The sequence below is a fragment of the Rattus norvegicus genome, chromosome 16 (assembly GCF_036323735.1).
Source record: "Rattus norvegicus strain BN/NHsdMcwi chromosome 16, GRCr8, whole genome shotgun sequence".
Taxonomy (NCBI): domain Eukaryota; kingdom Metazoa; phylum Chordata; class Mammalia; order Rodentia; family Muridae; genus Rattus; species Rattus norvegicus.
This window is the reverse complement of record NC_086034.1, coordinates 711592-720148: the sequence shown is the minus strand read 5'-3', so window position 1 is coordinate 720148 and position 8557 is coordinate 711592. Positions and strand designations below refer to the sequence as shown.

Here is an 8557-nt window from a genome sequence, read left to right as displayed (position 1 = left end):
TGAGAAGTGAGATTGTCACTGTTGACACTGTAACATTTTGAATGGCTGCTAATGCACTTGAACTCTCTCCTCATTCAGTGATGCAGGAAGGTCCTGTTTGTCCACATCCTGACAGCACCACCCATCAGCTTTCTTCTTACACCACACTGGCAGATGTGGACTGGTATTTTATTATGGTTTTGATTTGTCTTTCCTACTAAATAGACCATTCTGGTCACTTTCTGTTCGCTACTGTGTGTCTTTTTTGGAGAAACATTTATCGAATTCCTGTCCCATTCTAAAGTGTGTACAATTTCTGTTTGTTACTGAATTGTAAGAGGTTCAGAATATACAGAGAAAGAGGTAGGATTCTAGAATCTTATTGTGATGAAATCTAGTCTGTTTTTCTCTTTGGTGCTTGTATTTTGGCTCCAGATATAAGAATCAGTGCCAAGTCCGAGGTTGGTGAACTCCCATGCTTCCTTCTAAGTGTTTTTACATGTTCGGACATTGCTTTGCATGGGGCGTGATGGTAAGGACCCAATTTCATTCTTATGTTTGTGGATATTCAACTGTTCCAGCAACATTTGCTGGTTGGCCTGCTCTTTCTCATTGCATTGTGTTGGCATGCTCGTCAGAAAGCAGCTGACCATACGTGGGGATATGGTTTAGTGATTGATTAGCTGGTCATGCAAGCAGGGGAATCAGAGTCCAGCTCTCCAGAACCCATGTATATACTGGGTGCGTGCAGTAACGTCTACAATCCCATCCTCAAAAGGTGGCAAAAGAAGGCCCTGGGTCACGTTCTCTGGTGAGATCAGCTGTACTAGTGAGTTACAGGTTCATTTACTAAGAGACGCCACCTCAAAAGTAATAAGGTTGAAAAGCAGTTGGGGATTCCTCACATCAGCCTCTGCTTCTAAATGCATGCACACACAGGAGTACAGGTACTCACAGACATGCGTGGATACATACCATATACACAAACACCCTTTAATTGACTATACATGTATAGATTTTGTTTATGGACCCTGAGATCTATGCTATGGATCTATACATTTATTTTTGTGTCGGTACCACGCAGTCTCTGTAGTAAATCGTGACATCAGGAAGTAGGAATTTTCATACTTAATTCTGTCTAGAGATCCTTTTTGGCTCTGCGGGGTGCCTTGTGACTGATTCTATATGAATTTGAAGATCGGCTTTTCAGTATCCATCCTAAAAGGCAGATGTGGTTTTGAGAGGGGTTTGCTGAATGTAGACATCTGTTTGCTGGGGAACCCCAGCCTGTTAACAAATGATGGCTGTGCGGGCATCAAAGCCTGGGGCTTCTTCTGAACTGTAAGTGAGCGCCTTCTTTGCCTGGCAAAAGCTGTGTAGCTCCGTGGAATGCTGGGGCGGGCTCAGAAATTACTTCTATTGGAGACGACCTATTAGGGCACAACAGCAGCTCCCCCGAGGCCAGTCCTCAGCCACTCCACACACCACGAGGTTTCTATTACTTAGTCCAGCACAACTTTAAATACCTCCGGGCACCCTCCACCACTTCCTGTGGAATACTATTTCACAGCCTAATAGATCTTCCTTGGGGAATTTCCTCTCTTACTTAGCCACGTTTCTGGCTACACCCAGGCCCACTGTTTCAAGACCATACCATTCTGGATGGATCTGCCTGCTTGGCGCTCTCATGCTTCACAGCCTCAGAGCCAACCTTCCCCTGAGTTGAGCAAACTCCAGGTGTCAACAACGAAGGCTTGCTAAGGAGACCTTTGGCAAGAGCTGCCGATGTGTTCTTATGCTCTTGAGGGTTCAGATGTGGCCGGTGCAAGCAAACACTGAATTCAGGAGGGTCCATGTCAAGAAGTTGGAAGGGCTTCTCCATAATTTGGAATGAATGACTTGCCCCCTTTTTATGTTGAATGGAATGAGGCCAGGGATAGAGATTTTTTCTAGGCTCTAGTAAGAAGGGCAAGGTGTCACAGATCAGCTCAGGGACCACTTGGCAAGCTCTGGGCATCTCCAGTGCTAAGGAGGGTTCACAGGTTACACTGGAGAGAACCCAGGTGTGTCTGTGTGTGACTCAGAGGAGACTGATGGAGCTTAGTCAAGTGTCTTCCAAGCCTGGGCTCTGGGCTGCTGACTTGTCTATATTCAACTTTCTATAATTGACACCTTTAAGAGTCAGGAATCTACAAAGAGGAGCACATACAGAGGAACAAGCCAGGCTGTGCCATATGGCATGTAGAGCAGGGCAGGAGCCTAGGCTGTCATCGATTCTCTCCGGTATACAACTGAGCCTGGTTTTCTTCACCTGTGAGATAGTGTGGACACATTACAGGGCTTCAAAGACATGGGTAGGTGACTCTAGGTGGGAAAACCTCACTCCATAAATGTTACATTGCTTCCGTTCTTTCTGCTCCTAGATGGCTGATGAGGGCCATTTCTCCAAGCAATTTAGTAAGGCAACTGTCTGCAGTCCCTCTCCTCCCGGCCTCCTGCCCCGCACTGATAAGTTTTATTAGCAAAGAGGGAAGGGATTTTCGATGACTAAATTTCTTTTGGGCTTTTAGAGAGATATTGATGGAGCTGCCTAGTTCCTCAGCTAGCACATCTGCCTGTTAGGATGGCCTGGTGTGCTCTGGGATGGGGCCGAGGGTAGCAGAAATCTTGCTAGCTGGGGAGTGAGGGCTAGGTGACGTTAGTCTCCTGAAGGGGAAACCATATTTTAGGTTTATATACCCTGGGTGCTGGGGAAGCAATTGGAATTTGCTCAGAAACCACAGTAATTCTGCTTGTTTGATAGTAAATGGCTGGAGACAGGCCTGCCTTTGATGGAGTCTCACCTGCCTTTCTGTTCTGCACAATAGGAACCAGCTCTGTGGCCTCCCAGTGCTCTGCTAACCTGGTCTGGAATGGGACTGTGTGTGAATGGGGAGGTGCATACCAGTGTTTGTATATGCCCTTGTAGATAGATATGTATGAATGTGTGTATGCATATATGTTTGTTCTTGTCTGTGGAAATGTGTGTGTACATGTATGGATTGCGTGTTTATGTGTGTACACATTCACATATATGTATAGGTATGATTTTGTGTGTGTGTGTGAATTTGAGGGATACATATTTATGTGTGCATGCAGCCATATAAATGTGTGTGAATGTATATGATCACTTGTGGAGGGGTGCATGTAACTAACTATGTGTATGTGCATGTGCGAGTGTATAAGCATATATGTGGGCAATTGTGTTGGTGTGTGGATACAGTATGAGTTTCAGAGTAGACAAACTCTAGAATGTTTTGAGTGTTTATATGTACATGTATGTGTTTGATGCATATGTGTTTGTTTCTACTTCTTTTTGTGCCAGATCAGACACCCTGCGGAAGGTAAAGCTTCAGGAGTTGGAGGGACACATAGGTAGAGGGACACTCAACCAGCAGCTCCACCCTGTGGGGTACACTGTAGCCTGCATTCTGAGTCTTCTTCCTCACACATTTGTCTGTCTCTTGTCTGCTTACCACAAGAAGCTTTCCAATGTATACTCTTAGCCTATGCCTCCAAGGGAGTTCTTTCTCTAGGCTTCACTCAAAGCCAGTATTATGAATTCCGTCATGGCCTGGCCCAGGCTCTGTCTTTACACTGTATTTCCCTCCAAGGACTGGCAGGTGGTTAGTCCCCCTCTGTCTTCCAGGGCCTTGTACTCTCAAGTACCTCATGGGAGCTCAACTCACGTGTGTGGAGGGAACCAATAAACAGCACTCTTAAGTGTTCTCATCTGTAAATTGGAGGTAAAGATGCCTCTCAGAGTTCTGGGGAATGGGACAAAGTATTGAGCAACACAGGGAATGATACACAGTGTTGAACAGCTATCCACCCCATTGTCTGGGGCCTGTAGGCACTGAGACCTTTGATGACCCCTCACCTGCCATCAGGGTGGAAAGCAGGTACAGGGCTTGGAAGGTCCTGTTTGAAATCTCATTTTCACCCTGAGTGAAGCATCTCACACTCTGGGTTCATTTCCCTAACTGTGGGAGAGCCCCCAAGTGCTAGGACCAGCCTCACAGAGCCTACCGCACACCAGGTACCAATCAAAATTAGACGGACAAAGGAGCCATCCAGGGACATAGCACTGACTGGAGTGTGTGTGTGTGTGTGTGTGTGTGTGTGTGTGTGTGTGTGTGTGTGTGTGGTGCAGGGCAGGTCCAGAAACTTAGAGTAGATAGTAGTGAGCAAAGCCTTGAGATAGAGGAGCTAGGAACTTAAAGCTGTGGCCGAACCTGCTGGGAGAAGAGAATGACCCAATGACTTGGTGTGCCATTAGCATTCTGCTGCTGCCTACCACGCTGTCAGAAGCCCGGTGACTTAACACCGTCCTCACTTGTTAGTGGTGGCTGCTACAGGATGCATGCTATGGAGGATTTAACTGGAATCTCCACTCAGGCTGTGTTCTCATCTGGGGTGACTTTTGCCCTCTATCTCCCTCAAGTCCTTGAAAGAATTTTCACTGCAGTTCTGGAACTGAGGTTACCATTTATCTTCCTGGCCCTTGGCCAGTCTCAGCACCCAGAAGGAGCCTGTAGGCAGAGTCTAGTCTCATGTCCCCCTGGCCACCACTCAACACAGCTGCCTCTTCTTCCTTCTCAGGAAGTGCTGTCACCTGATGAAGTCAGGCCTATCCAGTCTAAGCTCTTCTCTCATTTGCCTACACTTCAATCATGTCCGTGAAATCCTTTCACCTTTGCCCCAGATGCGCTCTAACCATGTCTACTGCAGCACGTCACAGGCTTAGGTTCTAGTTGGCTCATAGGAGGAAGATTGAGCCAGGATTATGCACCGAGGCTGCTGGGAAGCTGCCATGATTCTGTCAGCAGTTGAGGAAGCTGTCCTGTCTGGCTGTGAGGCCACAATTGTGAGCTTTCCTGCCTGTTCCTGCACTGGCAGGGCCAGCAGAGCAAATGTGGCTTTTAGGACCTGATGGCATACAAGGAGCTTTAGCCGGACCCAGCCGGGAGGAAACTGTATTGTAACCATGGCTAAAGAAACAGTCGTGCGTTTCCACAATGTACCAGAGTGTTCTAGAAGGAAGAGGTTGGAAGCAGCTAAACTGGGGCCATGGATGGCAGTTTTGAGTCTCCCACCCATGGAGGAAGTGTGGAGATCATTGGGCCAGAGTCTCTTATCATATCATATCTAGGGCTAGGATCTGTTTTATAAGGTTGATCTGCTAGCTCCCAAGCTCTGGATGTCCTCCTAAGAATGACAGAAACAGGTTCTTCATACCCCAAATAGAACCCGAATGTTGGCCCTACCAAAGCAGGAGCCGAAGCCGTGCCCTGTTCGTGGCCACAGTGCCAGGTCTAGAGATGTTCTCTCAGATAGCACATGATACTCGCTAAATATTTGTTCAGAGGATGAGGGAGTAAGCCCTTGACTCCGGGGAAACTTAACTCTAATATCAAAGAGAACTCATCTCTTTGAAAGTACATTCCCACAAAGCACCAGTGGAGCCCAGGATGATTCTGCTTGCTTCGATCAACGGTCTCCTTACATGCCTGGGCCGTGAAGGTGAAATGACTCACATTTACAATAATGGCCAAGAACATCCGTGCGCATGACTCCTTCAAGTCTGAGAGTGAATTAACCCATAACCACTGCAATCAGCCCACAAGTGAGGAGCGGTATAGACTCTGCTGGTTTTCTAGCCCCCACACACGGGGGTGCAGGGCCTGTGCTGGCTCCGGAGCCTGTGTGATTTACACAGTCACTCTCATGAAGCAGGCTCGTGGAGGGATATCTCCTCCAGGCAGTGATGATGCAGTGATTACCAGCTCACCTTCATGCTCATGCAGGAAGCTCTGATTGCAGCCAGAGAGTGACTAGAGGCTGGGCTTCCTCCCCTGCTGGAAGAGGGTGGAAGATGTCTGATGGCATTCGCCACAGCATCCCTTCTGATTAATCAGGCTGCTCCAATCTGTGTGGGAGAATAGCTCCAGGAAGGAAATCTGCCTAGAGAGTCACTCTGTGTCTTGTGCCTTGTGCAGGTGAACTCAAAGCAGAGGCAGAATCTCTTGTGAGGACTCTTAGGATGGGGACACTCTTTTTATAACAGAAATGACAGACACACAGGGAATTTTACTTCCCAGAAATTCCTAGGAGTCAGAAAGCCCAGGGACCAGCCTTCGTGCTTTGCTTTTGAGAGAGGTGATTTCCAATTTGTGATCCTCTTAAGTGTTGGGATGACAGTTCTTTACCATTACATTTGGCATCGAGGTGATTTTATGAAGAGGTGAGCGTCTAACCTTTGGGATCTCCTGTGTTCCTGCTTGACACTGTTTCTACTGCTTATTAGTTCTTGAGGTTGGGAGAGCTATGAGGCTATGAGTGGCCTTTTGTCATTGTTGCTGCTGTTCACAGAAACTCTGTAGAACCTGACTGGGTCCCTTAGTGGGTTTCGGATGAATGGCACCATATTCCCTCATTGACCACACCCCAACAATAGTAGCAAAGGTAGTGTGGTCCTGCTGTGATGTGAGCATGATCCCAGGTTCACATGTTGGGAATGTGACTACTCCACACAACCATGGAAGGGTGCCCAGCTCATGAAGTTTACACCCCACCCCCGTGGATGGGTCTATGCCCATTCTAAAGGGATTTGAGGGCACCAGGCAGATCCCTAGCCACCTCTCGCTATGTGGTGCCCTGTGCCATATTATAGTGCATTAAGTGGGGCCTTACTAGATGCAGCCCTCAGTCATCAGGCTTGCTTGCTTCCATGAGCTTAAGAAATAAATCTCTGTTCCTTCTACCTTACTTGGTCTGTAATGTTCTGTCACAGTGGCAGATATGGACTAGGGTGTGTCCTATAAAGACTCTTAGAATGTTGCCAGTGTTAGCATGGGGAATCTTACAGAGATATTCTCCTAGGCAACCAGCAGTGAACTTGTTAGTTTCACCAAAAATTGTGGAATTACATAAAGAATGCTACCACCCAGGCCATGAAGAGTCTGAAAGTTCTAGTGTTCTGGCCTTTGCAGAGGAGTCATACTTGAACAGAGTCAGAACTTGGGCAGGGAAAAGCTACTGGCTGCAGGGAAGAGGGCAAAGACATGGCAGGGATACTGTCCAGTCTGGACCCTAGGTTCCAGGTAAGTCTTTCCCCACTGCCTCCTGGCTTCATGGCAGCTGTATCAGGATCTTCTGCTTCTTGTGTTGCATTGTGCAGTGTTCCTTCACCGTCCTTCATCTCAGTCTTCCTGTTGAGCCATCATCACCTTTGGTTCTTTGAGGGCTTTTCCCACCACTCTGGACCAAACCATTAAGACACGAGTCTGTCTAGAAAAAAAAATTAAAAAGAGAATGTCATTCTTTGTATCAATCATGGGTCAATACCTCCTCTCTCTTTAGAAGACAGATTGAGCACAGACCCCAAAACCAAGGGAGCCAGTGAGAGAGAGGCTCTGTGAAAGGCAAGGTCCTTCCTGGTCTCAGAACATTTGCAGCAAACCACCCAGAAGCCTGCCAAGCAACTGAGGAGTTTTTAATCATTGTTTCTCTCTTCTGGGGAGGAAAAAAAAAAGAGTCATTTGAAGCCTGGTAACAAAGATCTGTGTGTTCTTCCCCCATGCCAAACCGTAAACACCACCTCCCCCAGCTCCGCATAATGGTGCTCATATGCCACAAGCAGAAAGCCTTGGGGTGGCACAGGAGAACTGCAGATACCAGCAATGCCAGCAGGCTGAGGTGCATGCTGCAGAATCCGACAGAGCAATGGTGCCCATGGGCTTTTGGTGCAAACCCAAGAACTTGTCAGAGAGCTCCATACTTTACTCAACACAGGGACTCCCTGTGGGCCCAAGGCAGTGTTTCTTGTTAGGCAGCTGTGGGGGTGGGAGCCCAGGTGGCATAGGTGCGCCCTGGAGAGGACTGCAGGTGTCCTCTGGGCTGGAGGAGTCTTTCTTCCTACTGATCAGACCATATTTTTCTTCTTACCTTTGTCCTACTCTCTGGTGGATGGCACAGCTAAATGCCTTCCTCCCAAGAGGCATCATGGACTCGACTTCTTGTGAGAATAATTCCTTTGGGGCTAAAGAAGAAACATATGGGAGGTCTTCATGGAAGTGAGTGTGCCCCAAGTACTCAGCACCCCCGTATGGGGTTAGACGGAGTAGATGATAAGGATGTAGACAGAGGTCTGATTTCCTGCATACAAATCCTAAGCACCAATGGAGTGGGTGTGGCAAGTTAATTCCCATTTCAAACTTGAATGTCCTAGAGCCTGGAAGTCTTGTCCTTAGTGCTAAAATGATGACAGCCGGTATTAGTACTACCCTTTTTAAAATCCGTGTCAGCAGGCAAGCGACATTCATATTGTAGCTACTATGCCAGGAGAATGTGGCTGTGCTCAAGTCATCAATCTTTCTCCCCTCAGGTAAGCCAAAAATATTAGCTGAGATGCTACATTGGATCCATTTAGAGGAGTTCCTGGCACCATGTTAGTTATATATGGGCTGGTGTGATGGCCAGGGCCAGAGCATTTACCTGGTGCATGTGAGGCCCTGGATCCATTCTCAGACCTGAAAAA

At 47.6% G+C, this 8557-nt stretch overlaps 1 long non-coding RNA gene across 1 annotated transcript in view; it reads left to right on the top strand.

Annotated features, from left to right (window-relative positions):
* The first annotated feature begins 373 nt into the window (after positions 1 to 373).
* The window catches only part of LOC120097393 (uncharacterized), a 35314-nt gene continuing 27130 nt past the window's right edge, over positions 374 to 8557 (top strand). Inside the window, exon 1 of the long non-coding RNA XR_005494762.2 lies at positions 374 to 511. This is a non-coding gene — a long non-coding RNA (uncharacterized LOC120097393). The remainder of the gene's footprint in view (positions 512 to 8557) is intronic.